Source organism: Strigops habroptila, chromosome 3 (genome assembly GCF_004027225.2).
Source record: "Strigops habroptila isolate Jane chromosome 3, bStrHab1.2.pri, whole genome shotgun sequence".
NCBI lineage: Eukaryota > Metazoa > Chordata > Aves > Psittaciformes > Psittacidae > Strigops > Strigops habroptila.
The window spans coordinates 52155603-52176732 of NC_044279.2; the positions used below are offsets into that span (position 1 = coordinate 52155603).

The 21130-nt window shown below is 39.5% G+C and overlaps 1 protein-coding gene across 1 annotated transcript in view; it reads left to right on the top strand.

Annotated features, from left to right (window-relative positions):
• Positions 1-21130, top strand: part of LOC115605689 (potassium voltage-gated channel subfamily A member 5-like) — a 131329-nt gene that overhangs the window by 71515 nt on the left and 38684 nt on the right. Inside the window, exon 2 of the mRNA XM_030480489.1 lies at positions 20634-20846. The gene's annotated coding sequence lies outside the window, so the exon portion shown is untranslated. The remainder of the gene's footprint in view (positions 1-20633; positions 20847-21130) is intronic.

Below are 21130 nucleotides of genomic sequence, written 5' to 3' on the forward strand. Positions count from 1 at the left end.
GAAACAGGAAAATTTTGCAAAGTTTAATGATTTAAAAGTGCCAGGAATGATTTCTACAGAACAAAGGCTTTTTTTAAAGGTGTAATCAGCAGAGAACTTGGACACTGTTAGTTAGCAATATAGGGAACTGACTGGGAAAGCTCACACTCTTCTAGACCTCGCACAGACAGACTGAAAGGGACTCTAATGGATGTTACAAGAATTGGCTTCAATTACCTCTCATAAAATTTGCAGTACGTTCTGTCAGAGGGAAGTTGCACTTCTTGACAGTGTATGAGATTGCTGCAATTCTGACTGGAATTTGGATACTTGCCGCAGCCTGTTAAGCATAGCAGCATACTCCAGTACCTTCGTCAAGCTTGTCTTTTCATTTAACTAAGATTTTAACAACAACAAAAAAAAGAAGTTAAATTCTTGTATATTTTAAAATAGATCACATTGTACAGAACTAACTAGAGCTCTGAAGTGCTTCAAATTCTGCATGTGCAGCTTGGCATGTTCAGAGGGGGGTGATTTTAATTCCTTCCCTCTCTGCTGCTTCACAATGGGTGGTGCCTCCTAGGACACCTGAGCAGGAGAGAGGCTCGTATGCCGAAATCTGAGTGGCCAGTGATTTCATACTAAGGTGATTTTGTGACTGAATGCAATATAGAAAACTCATCTCTGGAGACTTACTACTTGGTAGAACCTTTAAAAAGCAACTTTCAAAGTAAAATTCTAAGCAGGGGAAAAAAAAAATCAGTTGTGTAGGATGCAGTGTGAATAACAATGTTTTCCTAATTTTTGACAAATTAATGTGTAATTTTTTACTGCTTTTTGATTCTCGCTCTGTTCTGAAACTTTTCTCCTGTACTTGTCATGGAAATTCATAAATATAAGCACTTTATATTTCTTCCATGTCTGGCCTGGCAACTTTATACTTCAGAGATTTGCTGACCTCTACTGCTGAAAAATGCTGATTTAAAGCCAGAAAGGTTTAGCTTCTGAAAAAAAATGAGACTCAAATATATTATGAGGTAAAGTTTCAAGATGGTCTGTATTATGACTGAACAATTTTGAGGGAAATGAGGGTTTTTTCCCCAACTTGAAACCACTTTGCACACTTTTTTCAAGTTTAGACTCCAAAGAAGATGTTGTCTGAGGTCTACAGTGGGTGATTGGTTATGCTTGTTCCATGTTCAGCCTGAATACTCTGAACTGAAGCATCATCTGAAAGTCTCACACAGTTCTGTAAGACACTGATGAAATGATGTGAATTCATTTTTTACTAGCTTTGCTGCCCTAACATGTGTCATGAAAGGAATAGGAAGGCAGAAGGCATCCTGACCTCTGTATGTGAAGAAGGACAGTGCTTTGCAGGTATATAGGGTATCTTTTTACAATGAAAGTCTCAGTTTCATTCATGGTAGAGATATTCTTGGTACACCAGTTACACCAATGCTCACATGCTTTGGTGTTCTTTCAGATCAGGTTTGTTGGAAAGCGGATGGAGCCTGTTCAGCCTGTTTACATTACTTAGGTGTTTGTGCTGTACCTTCTGTGTCTCTTCATTTGTGAAAGGATAGGAGGAATGTGAATGAAATGCAGGGTCATATTTCATAAGTACATTGACAGGACTTGGTAACTCATCCTTCAGATCACCTTACAAATGAGTTTTTCAGTCTCTCCTGCTTTGCTTCTCACAATCACTTGTTTTATACCCTTTATTGTTAGATATATGTTTCTTTTGTAGCCCCTGTCTGTTCCCCATGTTTTTTCTATATTTATTGCCTTTTGTCATGTATTCAGGGTAGTCCTGGGACTGTTTGACTTTTCTTTTTGTTAGTCACAAAGTATCTGCTATATTGGTGTTCCATCTAAGGAGTCTTAAAGGGCTCCCGGGAAGGACACGAAGTATAAAATTACCCAGCTCTGTCTTCAGATCACCATGATAATCCTCTAATCCCAGTCAGAATACTTTGCTTTGTGTAGATGAACATTACTATCTGAAGAAGAAACAAGATTCTAACTCCAGATCAGTTAGGTGTTTCTGAGTATGTGCACTCATCCTTCCCATCACCAGGTATAAATTTGTGCTAGGTTATTTGAGAAAAGGTCTACTTCTAGCTAACATCCTAGTAGCTAACAAGCTGGTAGGTAGCTTGCCAGAGGATGTGGTTTAAGAAAATCTGCCTGCATAGTTCTCCAGGGGAACATAAATATAAAAGATTCCCAAGGAAAAGAGGTGGGAAGATTGGTAGGAGGAAATAATGGAGGCTTGTTCCAAACAGAACAAATTAGCTTTAGAAAATGGACTTAGAAATCAAACCTTTTTTTAACTGAAAAGAAAGGTCTGTGCAAATGCAAAAGTAGCACTGACACAGTCAAAGCACTGAAGAACTGTGATTTTGGTTTGTTTTTAAATATGAAATTTATTTGTGACATATTTGGTAAGACAAGGAGAGATACGGTATTACAGCATTATCCAAGGGAAAGGATTGCCTGTTACAGAGCTCTGTTTGTCTTCCCCTTTGGCCATTTTCATAATCTGCCGATGCTGCTATTGACCTTCCCATGAACAATGTTGCCTTGAGTACTATGAAAAAGTATTACTTTCTCCACGGATACTAGCATGAGCCCTTAGACCAGCATCAGACAGGTGAGATGAGATTGCTGTTATTTCCTTCTTTTCCTACCACACGGAACAGATATTGAAAGGCCCTCTTCTTTCTTGTTACCCAGAGATCCTGTCTTCTGTGGGTGACTTGGACTGGCCTAGAAGTGAAAAAGATCTGACCTAGCTAGATTCCTGAGCGGGACACTGGAATTTGGAGTAGGCTGAAGACTAGGGTGAATGGACAAGTGATCCCTTCAGCATGAAACTAAAGAGAGTCCTGTTGTGCTGCTTTGCTATGCTTATTTATGTATGTGGCTATGTGGAGATTTTCCTGTTTCCATTCTTTTTTTTTTTTTTTTTTTTTTTTTTGTGTTGGTGGTTCCATGCTTCTGAGAATTTCCATGTTTCTGAGCGGAGAAGACCCAGTGTCAGTGCTGACCAACACAGTGTGGCATTTTTTTCCCTACAATCTGAAATAAAAGTGTAGCTCAAGGAAAGGGCTTGGATGTTTTTGTTTTGTTTTCAAAAGATATTTAGCTGGATTGATCCTGGCAGCAGGCAAAGAATGCAAATGAAGCAAGTCCTTGTACTCGTTTCCCATCTGTTCACCTGCATATGCTGATGCTTTTATCTTTGAACCAGAAAGCACCTATCTCTTCTGCTTAGGTACCTCTGAGTGCAATAGGTGCTGGTCAGCGATGGTAATTCTGCAGTTCTGCAATAAACCAGGAAGCCCTTATTCATAAATAAGTTGTGTCAGACATCAGGAGCATTTCAGTGTCCTTGAGATTCTCCTTTACTTTTATTTCTGATTCTTTTCTGCAGCTGCCAGCAGAAGCCTATGCAGTCTTGAGTCCTGGAAACCAGATTTTGGTGTTATGAGTCCTATTTTTTGCTCTTAGTACTGGCAGGGGACTGAGATGGCTCCAGTTCATACTGTCTCTGGTTATTGTGTCTGTGTGGAAGACAGAGTAACTAAGTACAGTACACCTAAAATAGGTAGATCTGCATATTCCTGAAAATAAATGTGAACATACTTCAAAATTCAAAGTTTGTAGAAATTGAAAGGTTTTTTCCCCATTGGCTTCCAGGACTCAGGTCCCTGGTGATGTGAATGGGATGGGCAGATATATTACAAATGTCTTTCCAGGTGTCCTGAGTCTTTGCTCCAATGAAGCGGTGTTGAGAAGGGGGAGCGAGGGAGGAACAGGAAGAGGCAAGGCAGTAGCTTTCCTGCAGAGGAGCTTCACTTTCTGTACCAGCAGTAGCAAAAGCAAGGACTGAAGGCAGAAGGTTACTTGGATCTTGTCTTCTTCCCTGGCATTGGATAGTGGCTTTTGCTACTGATGTCCTTTTGAGGTGACATCCAGTCTTCAGCACTCAGCGTCTGGCTCTTTAGAGTATCTGCCTTCTAGATATATTGGATTGTTTTATTTTTGTTAAAATTAAAATAACCATTTCCAACAGCAAGCTGACCAGATGTCCTCATTTAATCATAACAGATCCCTCTTTTCTGTGTAACATCCATCTGTCCTAGCACTTTTCAGAGCAGGTCCACTAATCTCAGTTTTCTTGGTGCTGAGATTCCTGAAAGCCGTCAGGAATTGCTCACAAACAATTGCATCTCTGATGCTTTCATCAGGAGTAAAATATGACTTGAAATTCTAGGAAATATTGGTTACTACTCAGAAGTTTTTTAATAAGAAAAGGAACCAATAGTCTATTTGCAAGGGAATGCTTCAGTCCTATTGCTGGTGTAAAATATTTTTAAAAGACTTTATTATGAAAGTATTTCTGGATTATCTTTGATTTAGCTTGTGCACTGTTTTCTCAGGCTGTAGGAATGTGGTCTGACAGAATGTTTACAGGAGAAAAAATACACATTTTTACATACTGAAGGGCTGGAAGACTGGGCAGGGAGCTGACTTTAGCTTGGCATGACAAGAAGGGAAGTTTTCCTTGAGAATGGTAGCCACTGTTGAAAATGAGACCAATCCACAGAATCTGAGTAGCATGGAAATTAACTCCTTGTCTCTGCTAACAGCATAAACAGCACAATTATGTTGGGAGGATGCTCGAACCTATTTTTAATCCAGTCATAAGACCCTGGTACATTGCATAATAGTTTTGATATGAAGTATTTTATTTTGTGATATTTGGTTTATCTGTTTTCACCAGGATGGAATGAACTACTTTGGGATAAACTGTGCTTTCCACTTTTGACACAGTTTTAATTGAAATAGTGTATTTAACAGACAGAAATTCTTGGTGAGTGGGTACCTACCAATATGGGCCTTTCCTGTCCCACAGAAATCTGCCACTCTGCTCAAATATTTATTGTCCTCTAAAATTATGGCAAATCTTTAAATCCTTTCAGATGTTATTTTGACATTCTTGGGGCTCATGGTGGTTGTTTTCAAAAACTGTCCCAGGGTGTCTAATTTCTATTTGGCAAGATAGTCATGGTAGTGAGAATATAGATTAGATTTAAAGTTTCAGGTGTCTTCCCACAGCAGCACCTTCTTTCCGCATATTTACTTGACTGGAAAAGTATGTTCTCATCTATGGGAAGGTATTTTTTGATGAAATTCATTGTCTATGCTGTTTGCAGTACATAACAAATCCCTTAAACAGTTAATAAAAAGAAAGCAAGGCTGACTTTGTTAGGACTGCTGTTGACCTGGTAGCTCTGATCCAATCCAACGCAACAGAAGTCCAAAGAGATTCCTGGCAGTTATAACGATTCAAGCAAGATAGTAAAATTTTTTTGGACATTGTGGTTTGCAGAGTACATTACAACTGGCATATATGCCTATGGTGGTCTATTCACACAGAGACATCCAGCTATATGGCCAGAGGACAGGGTAAATGCACTAGACTCAGATGCTGTACAAGGGAGGGTTATGAGAAGAGAAAGAAATGTTCCAGAAAACTGTTCTAAACAAAGTATTTAGTCAGTGTTGGAAGTGAGTGTATGCTGGACAAAACTTAAAAAGGTCCTTTCATTGTCAAAATGCAACAAAGGGGAGACAGGAGTATTGTGCCACAGATGAGGAGTCAGTCACAGTATATTTTAAGCCAGCAATAGATCCTTTCAAACCTAAAAATAGAGATCTGTGGGTCTCATCCAAAACCCATGGAAGCAAATGAGATTATTTTAATTGACCTTTCAATTGACAGCCATAATTAGATGGCTTTTCTCTTTTCCCCCTGCTGCTGAGAGGAAGAGGACATTTTGTGTTTCATAGCTCTTTGGGCTAGCTGCTGAAAGTCTGTGTCTGCTGATAGTTGCACACAGATGCCTCTCCACTCCCATTCTTGGAAAAAAGAGCACTGCTGGTGGAGAGGCCAGCTGAGAAGATGTAAATTGTAGGAATGGCAGCTTCCAACATGCCTAAGCACAAAGAAAAGAAAAGGAAAATATTTTTATACAGGGTAACTCTGGTGTCATTGGTGGGGGTGACAGAATTGGGGGTTTTTTTTAAGGCAGGAAAGGAATGAATCTTCAGATACCTGCTTTGGCTTTCTGTATAACATGTACTATGAAGCCTAGAGCTTCTTGTTGAGCAGTAAGACATCTTAAAAAGTAATTTTCTTGATTTCAAAGCAGTATATGTCTAAATGACAGAAAGTGTGTCTGACTGACTAAATACTATGTATACAATTCTGCATGGAAGAACCTGCCTCAGTATATTTACAGAAGGCTGTCCACTATTCAAGTAGTAATCTCCTTCAGTGTTACTGCTATGTTGTAGTATTGTTATTCCTCATTGTACTAAAAATCTGCGCGATGACTTCAGTGCCTATGCACTAAGAGGCTTAGGGCACGCAGAAGCTTCAGCAGACAAAGGACAGATCCTTTGTTGGCTTCTGAACATGGTATTGACAATCTTTCTGCTTAAAGGGTAAATTCCAGTCCTCCCATGCCCCTGCGGACTCTGCCTACGTGGATGGCTAACTCCTCCTGCAAGAGGCGCCTTCAAAGATTTCGGATCTGCATACAGTGGTCTTTGGTTTGCTTAACATTTCAGTCCATTGAGTTTTGTCCCTCCAGAAATACTTACCCTGTGTTGGAAACCAGACTCCTGTCTTTCATTCCTACAATCTCACTTTTAAAAGTTTCTTACAACTACCTTAGACATATTTCAGACTATAGGTTTCCATACAAGCTTTCAACCTACAACCTAAAAATGAGAATTTTGGCTTGTACAGCTCTCCTATTTTGGGGGGCATGGGAGAGTGGGTAAGAAGGACAAGTGCAACATGAACCTTGGATTACTGAAATCTGGAATAAGCCTGAGAAATGCTTCTAGATCATTGTCTCAATTTATTGTAGCTGCCATTGTCCTTTCACAAGATTACATTCTAGAAAACAAGCTATATCTGTTCTGTGTAAAATGTATGGGATCTGTTCTCTGTCTCATGCAAAATGGCATGGCACAGCTCACATACATGCAACTTGGTTTTCTTCCTTTCCAAAACACATTGTAAAGATCGCAGCCTGCCTACGTGGAACTGTCTCTGACTCTTGTCACCCACCATTCCCAGGCACTGTCTGGGAGAAAGCATGTAAACAGTTTAAATAGCATGGTCAGTATTTGGAACCATGTCCTGGCCCTTTTTTATCTACAAATACAGACTTAGCCATGCACAATGGTGTCAGAAATGGCTGTATTATTGAAGTGTGTGCTTCAACAAACTTACGTCGATGTAAAGCAGTGCTGGAATGTTTCCTTCTTTTATTCCCATAAAGGAAGTTCAGAGGCCTGGCCATCATCTCCTGGCAGGTAAATGCAAATGTTGTTAAAGGATTCATCCTCTCAGGAAGATAACAGAAACTGCTTCATATATGAACCCCAAAGCGTGATTCCCTTTATTTACTCTGAGAAGACCTACTTGAAAGGATTTTTAGGTACATGGTTAACTTCAGTCATGCAGCTTCCCATAAGCCAGTCACGCTCATGCTCAGAGATAAGTACGTACACTGTGACTCAGCAAGCTGTTAAAGTAAGCTTGCCAGGCTAAATGAAGACAGCAGGAAGGGTCCTGCAGATAGCCATGTCCTTCACTATAAACAAACGGGACCTGTGATTTATCTCACACCCTGATTCTGTCCGTATTCTTATGCTCTGATTCTGTCTATTCTAATGCTGAAAGCAGGGGTTTGCACATTAATACCAAATTCATACTTGTCTGGCAGCATCCCAGTCTCCAAGCATAGCCTTGGAGGGTACAGATGGTTATTTGCAGTGCAGAAGAGCAAGCCAGAAGGTGGTAGTTTTCCTTCATGGTACTATGAGTTAAGTATCCATATGCCGCTTTTCTTTGGTGGGAGGCAGGAATTGGAGAGGAAAAAATCTCTCTCATTTTTACCCCAGAATAAAAACAGTATTTGAAGGTTCCTTTAGTTATTTCTCACGAAAAAGAGTTGCTTTGAATTTTCAGCCAGCTCTTGTTTCAAGCATTTGTTTGAAATTATAGGACAGATATTTGCTGTCCTATAGCAAGTTACTGTTGTTTAAGAGAAGCTGAATTTATGATGCAGCTTTTTTATATCAGTGCCTGGCATTTTAGGAGAAACGCCCTGTGCTGTGAAGCTTGTTATTAAATTGCATTTGTTAGTAATGCAAGAATTTGCTGTTACGAAGAAATGGAGAATCAGGCATTGGGAAGGGTATTTTAGCACTGTTAAAATGGATTATCGAGATCTAGCCTCACATATTGACTTTCTGTTTTCTTTCTTCTTTTTTTTTCTCTGCTCTTATCAGATACCATGCCACCTGCTCAGAAAGCCTGGTTTGCTGTTGAACTGTCTGGGTCTACAGAAACTTGTTTTGCCTGTCACTTAGATCATGTTTGAATCACCCTTCTTTTCAAATGCAATGAAAGAGGGATGTAAAGCACTCAGTAATTTGCTGTGGTCTTGATACTGCCCAAGTTAATTTACTGTAACTGTCTTATGAAGGCTCTTCAGTGATAATGTTCAGGAAACAAGGACAAAACAAGAGCTCTTCTTCTTCCAGTACAACGGTGAGAGAAATCTGAGTTAGTAGTTAAAGAGTCGCTTTGGGAAGCTGTAAGATCTAGTATTAATTTCTAACATCACCTTAATCATGCAGCCTTTGGTTTTCACATCTCCGTCTGTCAAGGTAGCATTTCACAGAGGTGTCACAATGAGTGCAAAGCTCTCCATGAACTCATGTGGTAGGTACTATGGAAAACCACTGTTTCATCATCAAAGGGATGGGTGAGAATCATGGAATTTTGATATAAAACTAACTTATGATACATACACAGGACCAAAGATGTTCGTAACACTTGGATGCTTTTTGTGATGTGGAGCCGAACCTTTTGAACTCCAGCCAGCATTGCTGGTCATGCTCCTGACATGCCTCCTAGCTGATTCCATGGAGATTTTCTTGCATTTTGTACAGAATGCCTCCTCTCAGATGGTGTTTCATATTCTCATGACTTCAGTCTGCCTGTTCTGAAATACCAGCATGCCTGCTGGTCACTCCTATATGCTCTACTGACTCAGTAATGCTGTTCTCCTGCTGGTGTGGGATTTCCTTCTGTTTCTCAGGGATACAGTATCGGCTTAGAGGTCCTGAGTTTACGTGTCCTGAAAGCCTATTTCCTTATCACTTGTCAAGCCACATCTGCCTTGTATACTCCTCCCACCCCAGAACTTCTGTCTCTTTTTCATGATGTTGTTAAACTTCCAGCTTCTTGAACAATTCACATGTGGGACTCACTTGAAGCTGCAGCAAAGGTAGTTGAAGGACTGAGGGAAAGGGTATCCATTGAATTACAGGGAGTCCATACACAACAAAAGTAGTATTCATCACTGTATTTTTTTCTGCAATTTTGGAGTGGGAAAGGTGATCCTCTTTTTTTTAGTCAGAGACTGATTTTTCAGAGCTAACAGTAAATGAAATATATCCTTTAGAATACATGATTGCATGCAATGTACCGGTGTTTTGCTGCGGAAAAGCCTTTTCTCAGTCCTTAGGAAGTTCTAACAGTGGAAGGAAGGAAACTTGAGTAGAGCCTCACTGTTCACACTGGGCAGAACCTTGCCCATAACTGTGCAATATCCTTGTTCCTGTAGTCCTCCAACTTTCACAGTCAGTCCTGCATGCTCCACATGAAGAAAAATGAAATAAACCGAGAACTGTAGAGAACCCACTTCTGTGTCCGTGAGAGTCCTTTAAGTACTCTGATGTGGTAGCAGAGTTCTTCTTGATGAGGGAGAACATATTAGCTAAGTGCCTTAATAACTTACCAAGTAATCCTCCTAATCAAGTTTTCCACAACACATATATTTCTTTAGTGTGCCAATATTTTATATCCCTCTTCTGTGAGCAAGATTTCTGCTGCAGAACTTTCTATCTAATACTGGACTGCCCCTGCTCATGAGTAAACCTTCCCTCCCCTGCCAAATGCATCTGTTGTGCCAGTTGTACATTTTCTAGTACCCCTGACTTCTTTGGGTGGACAAACTGAAGCACCAAGGGGAATGTGTGACTTAAGACCCACAATGAGATAGTAACAGATGAAGAAGTAAAGGTTGCATATATCTAGTCTCCGACGCTAAACCAATAAGAATATATACTATGTCTCATGCCATGAAAAGATGACAGTGAGAGACAAAAACTGCTAGCATAAAAAGAACAATTTAGGGTATATATATTCCCTGACATTTGAAATGTTCTCTTTCCATACGTAAAAGATGTAAGTGGGATCCTCCAGCTCTTATATTCAGGCTGCAATGTGTCAAATATAACAAGAAATTTCAAAAGTCTGATGATGAAATGGTGATGAATGTGTGGTAAAATTGTGGGAACTCACAGATCTAAATGCAGAGTTCCCATTTACTCTACTAATATGCAGTGTAGATGCCATGTGCTTCATTACAGCCATTTTTCTATTAGGTTTCTTCTTTTTTTTCCTTTTTTTTTTTTTTCTTCAGGCTGTGATACTGTTTATTGATCTTCATCATTTGTTCAGGCTCACGACAATGGGCAAGTAAAGTACAGATTCAAATGATTATTTAGTACCTTCCATTAATCTTGGAAAACTTTTAATCTGTAACATAACAGATAGAGTTTATTTGAAATGACTGCTTTGAAAGTAAAATACTTTTGTGCTCAGTGCTCTGCATCTTTAAATTCATCAGGCACTCATTTGTACTAAGGGCTATTTTTGACCTCTGAATGCCACAGCCTTCACCACTTGAGGCAGAGACTTTGTCCTCTTTCACCAGCTGCTTCACTTTTCTCATTTCTTTCAATCATGTTAGCTGGAACTTCTACTTTACGGTCTGTGGAAGAACAGAATTCTAGTATTAGAGTAATTTTCTGCTGCCATACCTGTGACCTATTACACCTGCATGTTCGAGAGATGCTTTTTTGATTACAAGCAACAACTTAATTTTAACCAAGAAATAAAAACAATATGATATTTCAGATGAACATTACTGGGATAAGTGGAGCAAAAGAAAAGAAATCAGTCTTTGCCATAGATCCTGCATTTTACCTTGTTTTTCACTACAGCAGTTTCTCATTTATGACAAATCTCACTTGGATCTCATGAGAATAATATCATTCCTGCTGTAGTAAGCCAGGAACCCCATCTTCCTCCTGATAGCTTCTTTTCACAGTTTGGGCAAGAAGCAATATATGCTGCAGCTGATCATATATTCCCAGTACCAGTGGGAAGACTCTCAGAACAGGAACGTTCACTCTTTAGCTCAAGTTTGTGTTACACTCATGTACAAGGGCATCAATTCAGCTTTTTTCTCTTTCTTCCTCCTTCTACTCCTGAAACCAGTAAGAACCTTGTGTCTTTGAGTCTTTCATTCCTCTGATAATTCTGGATAAAAATGGGCAGTAAATTGGAGAGAAAAGGAAGGGATGATGCCAGCTATTATGCTATGACTGTGTAAGCTTCATTGTCTTATGAAATTATGCCTCAAGATTATTTCAGCTCATTCTGTACACACAGATAACTGCTTACAGAAGTATAAAAGTTACATCCATCTTGTTAGAAAGTCAGAAGTTATTGTCATCTCAGAAAATTCTTGGGTTGTAATTTTTTAGGAGATTTAGATAGTTTGTCATCCAAAGTCCTGTTTAAAAATAGTTAACCATTTATAACCTTAATTTCACTAAAATGTTCATGGAATTTAGGAAGCCTAGGTTATGAAAGAGGTTCTGGAATGCACCTGAATATGTATCTGAGTATCTTTAAGTAACTGGGACAACATATCTCTTTGGAAAATAATTCTTGAGCATGTGACATGGTACCCTTCCCCTTGTCAGCAGCATACCTTCTGTAAGAAGAGGCCAGAAAATAGATTCTGAATGCTTTCCCACAAACTTCCACAGTAATGGAAAATGAACCAGGCTTAACGGCTACGGAAATTAGACTATGCAACAACAAATGTGATACTCTGAGGCAAGTCGGTCCATATATACAGTGGGCCATGTTTGTTGCATTTCTTGTAGCATCACTACAAAACTTTAATCCTTCTGGGCATGAATATTATCCCACTTAATATTGAAAGTATCTTTATCCTTGTTTCATAATGTTATCTTGATTCATATCTCAATAATTCCTTGCCTGTCACTTCCTTATCTTCCTGCTCTGGTAACGCTTGCTTTTTGCTTCCAAAATGGACTAGGTACATTTGAACCTGAATATGTCTGTGAAGTCAGACCGCCTGGGTACTCTGGCATGCAGAGTCATCCAACCAGCTTTCCCAAACTCTCTACTCCTATTGTTCTAGTTTCCCACCGCTCTTCTCCCTCTCTCTACCAGATGCTGCCTCTTTCTGGGTCTGACTTGAGGATATTCAGTCAGTTCTACTTTCTGCAGCTTGTATCCCACAGCTGTTATTTGATCTCATTTCCCCCTTTTTTAACTTCCTCCCCCTTTCAGTTTTGATCTAGTTCCAGAGTTTCATTATCTAATAATTGATTTGTTCTGGTAGACCTTTAATTTCTTCATCTTTTAATAGGTCTTATGAGGATTGTTTTGTCATTTTGGAGCTTAGTGATGGCTTCTTTTCCCATTTAATATGTACAGGCTGCCAATCACCTCTACCGGACTCCATCTCAGTCTCCAGCAGTCACTATTTGGTTCATGGTTATCTGGCCTTTCCCGGTAGTTGTTTGGTTTAGAACCAGGAATGCAAGAGTAGACAAATGCCCAGGTGATGGTCTGTCATTGATGTAATAAGACAATTACCAGGCTTAGTTTGGAGATTTTCAGTCTAGGTTTCTGTGAATGTTGCTGGCTATAGTTAATTTTTGTGGTTTGTTTTGAGACAGACTTGAGAAGTTACACTTCCTGCAGTAAGAACATGATCATTCACCTTCTTGCCAAGTTTCAATATGCAAGAATCAACAGAGACATGCGTCATATTTGGTTGTGACTGAACAGTGGTAGACCCTGAGAGCCACGTGCTAAGAGATATCAGTTTTCTGTACAGAACTTGGGCTCTAGTTTCCAATCATCTTGTCTCCTAATTATATGTATTTTTCTTCCACTTAACAAGAGGATCTTTGTTTCATCTAGGACTTCTAGATTACTGCTGTAATGTAAGTGTAATCTACACATAGTTATGAGTAAATGCTATTTGAATAAAGGCAGGAAGGATGACCCTGGGAACTACAGGCCTGTCAGCCTGACCTCAGTGCTAAGGAAGGTCATGAAGCAGTTGATCCTAAGTAAGATCATAAAGCACATGCAGGAAAACGGAGGGATTAGGCCCAGTCAGCATGGGCTCATGAAGGACAGGTCCTGCTTGACCAACTTGATCTCCTACAATAAGGTTTATGAGGGAAAGGCATCTGGACAACGTCTATTTGGACTTAAGTAAAGCATTTGACAGTAACTCCCACAGCGTTCTCCTGGAGAAATGGGCTGCTCACGGCCTGGATAGGAGGATTCTTTGCTGAGCTGGAAACTGGCTGGATGGCCGAGCCCGAAGAGTGGTGGTAAATGGCATCAGATCCAGTTGGCAACCAGTCACTAGTGGTGTCCCTCAGGGCTCTGTGTTAGGGCCAGTGTTGTTTAATATCTTCACTGATGATCTGAATGAGGGGATCAAGTGCACCCTCAGTAAATCTGTGGATGACACCAAGCTGGTGGGAGTGCTGATCTGCTGGAGTATAGGGAGGCTCTGCACAGGGATCTGGACAGGCTGGATCGATGGGCCATTGCCAGTGGTATGAGGTTCAACAAGGCAAAGTGCACTTGGGCCACAACAGCACCATGCAACACTACAGGCTTGGGAAGAGTTGCTGGAAAGTTGCTCGGCAGAAAAGGACCTGGGGGTGTTGATTGATGGAGCTGAACATGAGCCAGCTCGTGCCCAGGCAGCCAAGAAGGCCAATGGCATCCTGCCCTGTATCAGCACTAGTGTGGCCAGCAGGGCCAGGGCAGTGATCATCCCCCTGTGCCCAGCGCTGGTGAGGCTGCACCTTGGACACTGTGTTCAGTTCTGGGCCCCTCACTACAAGAGAGACATTGAGATGCTGGAGCGGGTCCAGAGAAGGGCAACAAAGCTGGTGAAGGGTCGGGAGCACAAATCTGATGAGGAATGGCTGAAGGACCTGGGGTTGTTTAGTTCAGAGAAGAGAAGGCTCAGGGGGGACCTTATCACTCTGTACAACTCTCTGAAAGTGAGGCGGGGTCAGTCCCTTCTCCCATATAACAAGCGATAGGGCAAGATGTAACGGCCTCAGCCTGCACCACAGGAGGTTTAGATTGGATATTAGGAAACATTTCTTCACAGAGAGGGTGCTCAGGCATTGGAACAGGCTTCCCAGGGAAGTGGTGAGATCACCATCCCTGGAAGTGTTCACAAACCGTGTAGATGAGGTCCTCAGTGACATGGTTTAGTGGTGGTCTTGGCAGTCCTGGGGTAATGGTTGGACTTGATGATATTAAAGGTGTTTTCCAACCTGGTTGATTCTATGATTCTATCAATGAGCAAGAAGGGTGATTAAGAACTTGAAAAAGTTGTATTTTATATGTGTTGCATTCTTACCCAATACACATGTATTTATTTAGGTGTTTCAGGGTTCTTCAGAAATATTTTGTTCTATTAAGTGTATAGTATTGCTTTGGTATACAACATGAGCATCATAGTGGGAGAAGGCAGGAAGAAAGAGACACTGATCGAGTTAATTATGTGATATTTAATTTTTTCCTTATAAATGCTACTAGTTTCTATAAGGAATAATTATCAATATTTAGAGCTGCTTGGGCAACAGGATCGCCATTTTTTTTCTGGAGAAATTGAGGAAATGTGGAGATTTCTAATCTATAGCGTTCAGTCTTACATTGATGTCTTGCAGGTGTTGAGTGCTGCCCACACAGTCGTAGCAGTGCCATTTTTCTGCTACTATTTAAAGAACATTAGGGCACCATAGATTTAGTCAAAAGCTGAAACTGTTCTTATCCAAGAAATGTACTTAAACAAGTTTATTTTGTTTACCATGAGTTGCTGTTCTGTAGTGATCGAAAAGTCATATAATTTCAGCTTCCATGTTTAACTAGCATTTTATTTTACTTTAACTCCAGATGGTTTTTAGAATAGGGAAAAATCCTGCTTCAGAATAAATGGTAAGACTGTCAGTTGATAGGAATTGATGTAATACAGCTGAAGAAGGTGGGACAACTATAGATTATCAGCTAGATATCTGAGACAATATAGTCATAACAAAAGCTGGCTTGCCCAGAACTGCCTTTGTAATATTTCCTTTTGTTACTGGGACAAAGTTTCACAGGTTCTTTTAGTCAAACTTTTTTGTTCTACTGCCAAATGACTGCTCAATTCTTCATCTGTCTCCTTTCCTAGGATGAAATGTGACTAGCAAGCCTGTCACAATGCTGCTCTATCAGCAAAGTCCTTAGGGTTTAGATGGACTAAGGGTGAAAAGGCCACGTTGTTTGACTATTGACAGAAGAGTAAGATGACTTTGTGGTCACCTTCAGACATGGTTTTGCTGCTAGATCTCTTTCCAACTGCTCAGCTTCAGCCATTTAATGGATAAGAGTGGCCTGCCATCTTTATTGCCACTGAAGTGAACCCCAGGGTAACTCTCACACAGGCAGTTTTATCTTCCTGCTCTGGAAGAAAACTATCACTAAAAGCTGAACTGCAAGGTAGTATAGCTTCATTGTGACTAAATTCAGATGTTCTTAGCTGCCTGACAGGCAAGAAATAGTACTAATATCTTGCATTTTTCTTATAAGGGAGTTTTGACTCCAAAACCGAATTAGTGGCTTTGGGGACCAAAATCCACCTGGCTTCTGCTAGCTCCCTGGGCTGCTCTAGAGTATGGACTTCCTCTGGCAGTGAGTTTGAGGGTGATGCTGTACTGCAGCCAGCATTTGGGGTGGGAAATTGGTGGGAGTTTTACCACAGCCTTCAGTGGGATTAGCCAAACCAACAGTGAAAATCCACTATACAAAGTGGATCCCGTTATGCTCTTATCTTTACAAGAAATCAAATAGTGATCTAACCAAATGAGAATGGTTGTAGAAAAAGAATTAAAAAAAATACCACTGTAGAGAGGGATATGTAAGCCCATAGATAGACCCTCAAAGTTTTCAGTGTTTTACATATCAAAAAATCTGGACTTTAATGATAGACATTCAATGTACAAACAAGTTTAATAAAGGGCAAGAAGCAACAGCTGAATTAGTTATGCCTCAAATAAGAGAAGTTTCAATGTCTGCAGGAGAAAATATAAAACATGTATGCTTAATCCGAAGTAATGTGAAATCTTTGATTCCACTCTTGAAAATTTTATGCAAGAGCTTAAAGTGGTAAGAAAGGGCAAAGAGTAGGATGGTCTGCCTTGAATTTTAGAAGTTTCTTTTACATCCCTTTGTCAAAGAGGTGCTCAAAGAGTGGCTACTTAAGTGACGTGAGGTTTAAATGAATGTTTATGAACCTTATAAACAGAAGAATGCCATTCTGACTGTGGAACTGTGAATCTCTGACACAAATCTCTGGATTCTGTTTCTGATTTTGCTCATTAAATTTGGTTAATGGCATAATTTTTCTGAGCCTTGCTTTATTTGTCTGTAAGATACTAAGCATTGTGGGAGACAGTTGACTGTGTGTGCATATGTGCCTTTCAGTCCCTTTTATCTACCAAATGAAATTTCTCCAGAAAAACATTGCATTTTAATTCTGTTTTTCATTCTCAAAGCAGGGAAAACCATCTTTGTAAGGCTTTCCCATGAAAAAAAAATGAAAAAAACCTGTATGAAAATGACAGAATATTTCTTTCAAGAAATCAAACAAATTGGATGCCTTCTGCGAAATATTATGCCAGAAAACAGAATTTTTTAGCGAACTTTTCCAATTCTTACCTTTCACTAAGTGAATAACTGACCACATCTTAATTATGTACATCCAAAAGAGAAGCAGTTTCGTTAAGAGTATTCATGTAAGCTACCATGAAATAAAAAAGAAGTCAGCTTTGCTTAGGATGACCCAAGGCCCTAGTAAATGTGAGAGCTTTTTAAATACAGAATGACAAAGTACATGAGATGGTTAGTGAAATATGATGGAAAGGGTTGCTGGTTCACTAAAGCCGCCTATGGCTTGTTTCAACAAGTAAACTAAGGTTCTGATCAATTGTAGTAATTGCTACATGGTGAATTTCTTTACTAAAACCAAAAATATTAAGTGTCTTTGATTTTCAGCTTTGGTAGATACACCCTGCTTAAATTCCACCTCAATATTTTAGTTGAATACCCTATTATATACTCTTGTTCTACTCTTCATTAAAGTTGGGACCCACAACCTGACTTTTGAAACCAGAAGGACTATGAAAGCTGAGCTGTAGAACAAAATTATCATCTTAGAAATAACTGGACTTTTCTTTGATGAAGGGAGCTTCAATTGCACTGTACATATACTGTGTGCACAATGCACTGTACCAGTAGAACTTTAATTTTACCTTTGATCATTCTTATGTGGAAAGACTCTCTTGTTGATAAATTCTGCTTGCAAGATTCTTGTAGGATCTCCTGAAGTGAGCAGGAAAAAGAACATGAAACTCCTGGAAAACTTTTTTGTTTGTTTCTTAGTTTGACATTTCTACTCAAGGTAAAGCAGAGATTGGAAAATAAAAGCTTAAACTTCAGTATTGATGCTTTCAAACTTCCTCACACGAGGTAAAAAAAGCTATAAAATAAATGCAAAGCTCTTTGCCAGCAGCTGTTGAACGTTCTTTTCAGACTGTACCAAGTGTCCTTCTTAACTATAGCTTTGCAGTTTATACAGTTTGCATCCACATTCTTATTTTATTGCCAATTAGAATTTGTAATTATTCATTCTATTAAGGAACAAAACCAAATCAAAACTCTATAACATGCTGAAATTCATGCTGGATACGTTTGTATCAGTCAACGGAACAGTGTTTACAGTAAAAGTAACTGTGATATTTAGTATCACATAGAATCAGGGCCTCTGTGATGTTATGTTTTATTTTGCTGCTGTACCAAAACTTAGCTGTCACTGGTGTGGGACATTTTTCTCCTTTTGATAGGAAATAAAAATGTTCCAGATATAAAGTAATGAACAGTTAGTTGTTTCTTGATGACGATAGACTCTTTTTGGAGATTCCTAAGAAAGACCTCGATTTCTTTCTTGCTAGTCATGCTTCGACTCTTTCACAAAATAACTTCTGCTTTTTCTCTCTGAGATAATTTCTATTGGAGTATGTGGTGCTTTCACAGAAACTGCTCTATCACTTTGCCCATGACTAAAAATGCACAGTTCAGTTTTAAATAATATCTAAATGAGATTTGAAAGCAGATAAGGAGCTGGTCTGAAAAGTTTCAGTAATCTCTGACTGTACAGGGGAACATTTGGTGGCCACCATTTTACTGTGCTGGAGTCCTCTTAAATTAATCATATCTTGCAAGCTGATGCCTTGCTTTTAGAAGAGCAAGGGTATGTGTGAATAGTCTTCCAGAGCCACTGGTATGGTTCAGAGAACATGCAAGGTGTTGGAAAACTTTTGCAAACTTGCTAAAAGTCCCACTCTTAGGGAACTGCTCCAGTTCTGATGGCTCTTGTCATGTTTCCTTTGTTGTTTAGGAAAAAGGAAAATCTTTGTGATACCAGGCTTATGGGGTTCTTTCTCATCTTGTGTCTTGAACTACGGTGTTAGTAGTCAGGTTATTCTGGTTGAATGAGTTACTCTTCCTCAGCTCAAACAAACCACTGAAGAGTATGCGAGTGTGTGGTTTTTTGCATGTTCTAATAGCAAACTAAAATCTTCTAACTTAAATCATCCTGAAGAGAGTTTAAGGGATTGAAGTTTACATTGTGAACCCATGAAGCTGTAAGGCTTGTTAAGGGTTGGGTGGAAATGTTAAGCAAAATTAACTTACTGTTTGCAATGGCCTATCTATATTCCAGTGTGGCATTATCAATACATGAGTCTGAAATAATTTTGTGTCTTTGGTCATGTGTAGATTTTATATTTAGAACACAGTTTTATATTTTGTGAAACTTTATTTTATCACAGATTTAAATACTAAATTGGACAAACTCAGGAGGATGTGTTCCTTGTAATTTCTTTATGCTTAGTAGATCAACCTTGATTATTTCAGAAGAAATGTTTTCTTTTGCTTGTGTAATGGTTTAACCTGAAGAGATTGTTGAATATAAGCAAATGAAAATGAGAAATGACCTGAAAAACTTCAGAACCTTTTAATCTTATTATTGAACTGTCCCTGCATAGTATATGTGGTTCAGAGTTATTTCCCAAATCTCTCTCTTCCCATTAGCTTGTTAAGAATATGAAACATGTTCACTCAATTTATTCCATACTTCAGTAGTTCTAGTGAAACAAACAGGATTTGTACTGGATTCCCCAGAAGTTTGCAGAAAAGCTGCTTTCAGCTCATGCAAGGCTCAATAATGCTGATGGTTGATGCTAATTCAGAAGAGCTCTGCAGGTACTTGAGACTGTTCTTGTGACATGCAAAAGGTTTGACCTAAGTATAACTCCCAGCAGCTCTCAGCCTCCCTTGTTGTGCTGATCTTTCTCTAGAAGTCCAAGACAATTCAAAATGGTGAAAAGCATCTCCAAATGTAATTCTTATTTTTCAATTAAGTCTTAATCTATAAAATCAGTTAAAAACAGGCAAATGTATCACAAAGTTCAGATATGCTAATCATGAATTTGAGAGAGTAACAGTCACAATTGTAATTGTCTGAAAATCAATTAATTAAGTGGGAAATAGAGGAGATCCATCCATCAAATTAAACAGTCAAATTAATATGGTCAATAATCATGTAATGAAATAACACAGCATGAAGACAAATCTGTAAAATACGAACGTCTGGAGAAGACACTTTTCCATTTAATGCTAAACTTTTTGCAAGAACATTTACAGCAAAATTATTCATTGAATTAGTCAAATATTTTTAACATCAAACCCAAACTTGTTTACCCACAAGTATTTGAAGCAAATTTAGAGTCCTAGATCTCTATATGCTGAATGTGATACAGTTGATGTGGCCCCTCTCAATTTACTTGCTTTTTGATGGTGTAGCAATTAGCTGATTTCACTTCCTCCTGTAAAGTACAGCACGGCCTTTGCTGGATCTTTTCACTGTCAGATGCCTGGAAATTCTGAAAGTAGGAATTGTGTAGCTTACGAGTTTAGGAAATGGTGACAGATATCTTTTTCATAAGAACTTGTCTGTGTGTGCTCAAATCAAACACATGCTTAGAACTTCAAACGTATCAGAGAAAATGGTAACGGTTGATATTCCACCCTGTAGGAAAACAGGAAAAAGTATAAAAACAGTTCCTTAAAATCAGAGGAAAAAGCAGTTCCTTGATTTGCAGTATCTGGATGTTTGTGGTAGCAGGGAGTGGCTCAGAGATTATGCTGACATCATCTGTTCATGACTCACCTTATGTTGATGGCATCATTTTGGGTGCTCAGGGTGGTTGAATCATTGCTTCATTTTCTCTTTCCACAGCATCAAGCTCAAAAAGCAGGTATCACCCCTTGATGCTGCAATTGCCTGGGGAAGAGCACCGTCTTCTGCCTTCAGCTTAACCTGTAAGGTTGTGATTCTGACTTGTACTGCCCTGTAGCATCTCCCCTCAAGGTGTCCTCAAAGAATCAGGAGGTGCAGACACCTACAGCTCTACCCTTTCCTCCAGCTTAGCCCTGCCTGTCCTCATAACTGGTGAGCATGACCCTTGTCAGTTGGAAAAACCATCCTGAATGTGGCAGTTCCTTTTCAACATCCCCTGTTACAGTCACAAGCAATGCAGACTCCAAAAATAAACAAGGAGTGGGATAAATAGGAGGTGAACTTACGGAAGCTGCCTCAGCCCCCACTTCTTGGTAATAGCTAGAGGGTACCACTTGACACTGATGTGCAGTCATTTTCCCTCACCCACACTCTTACATTTAAGGGTCTTGACATGTTCAGAAGTGTGACTGATGGTCCAGTCACTGTTGCTTATG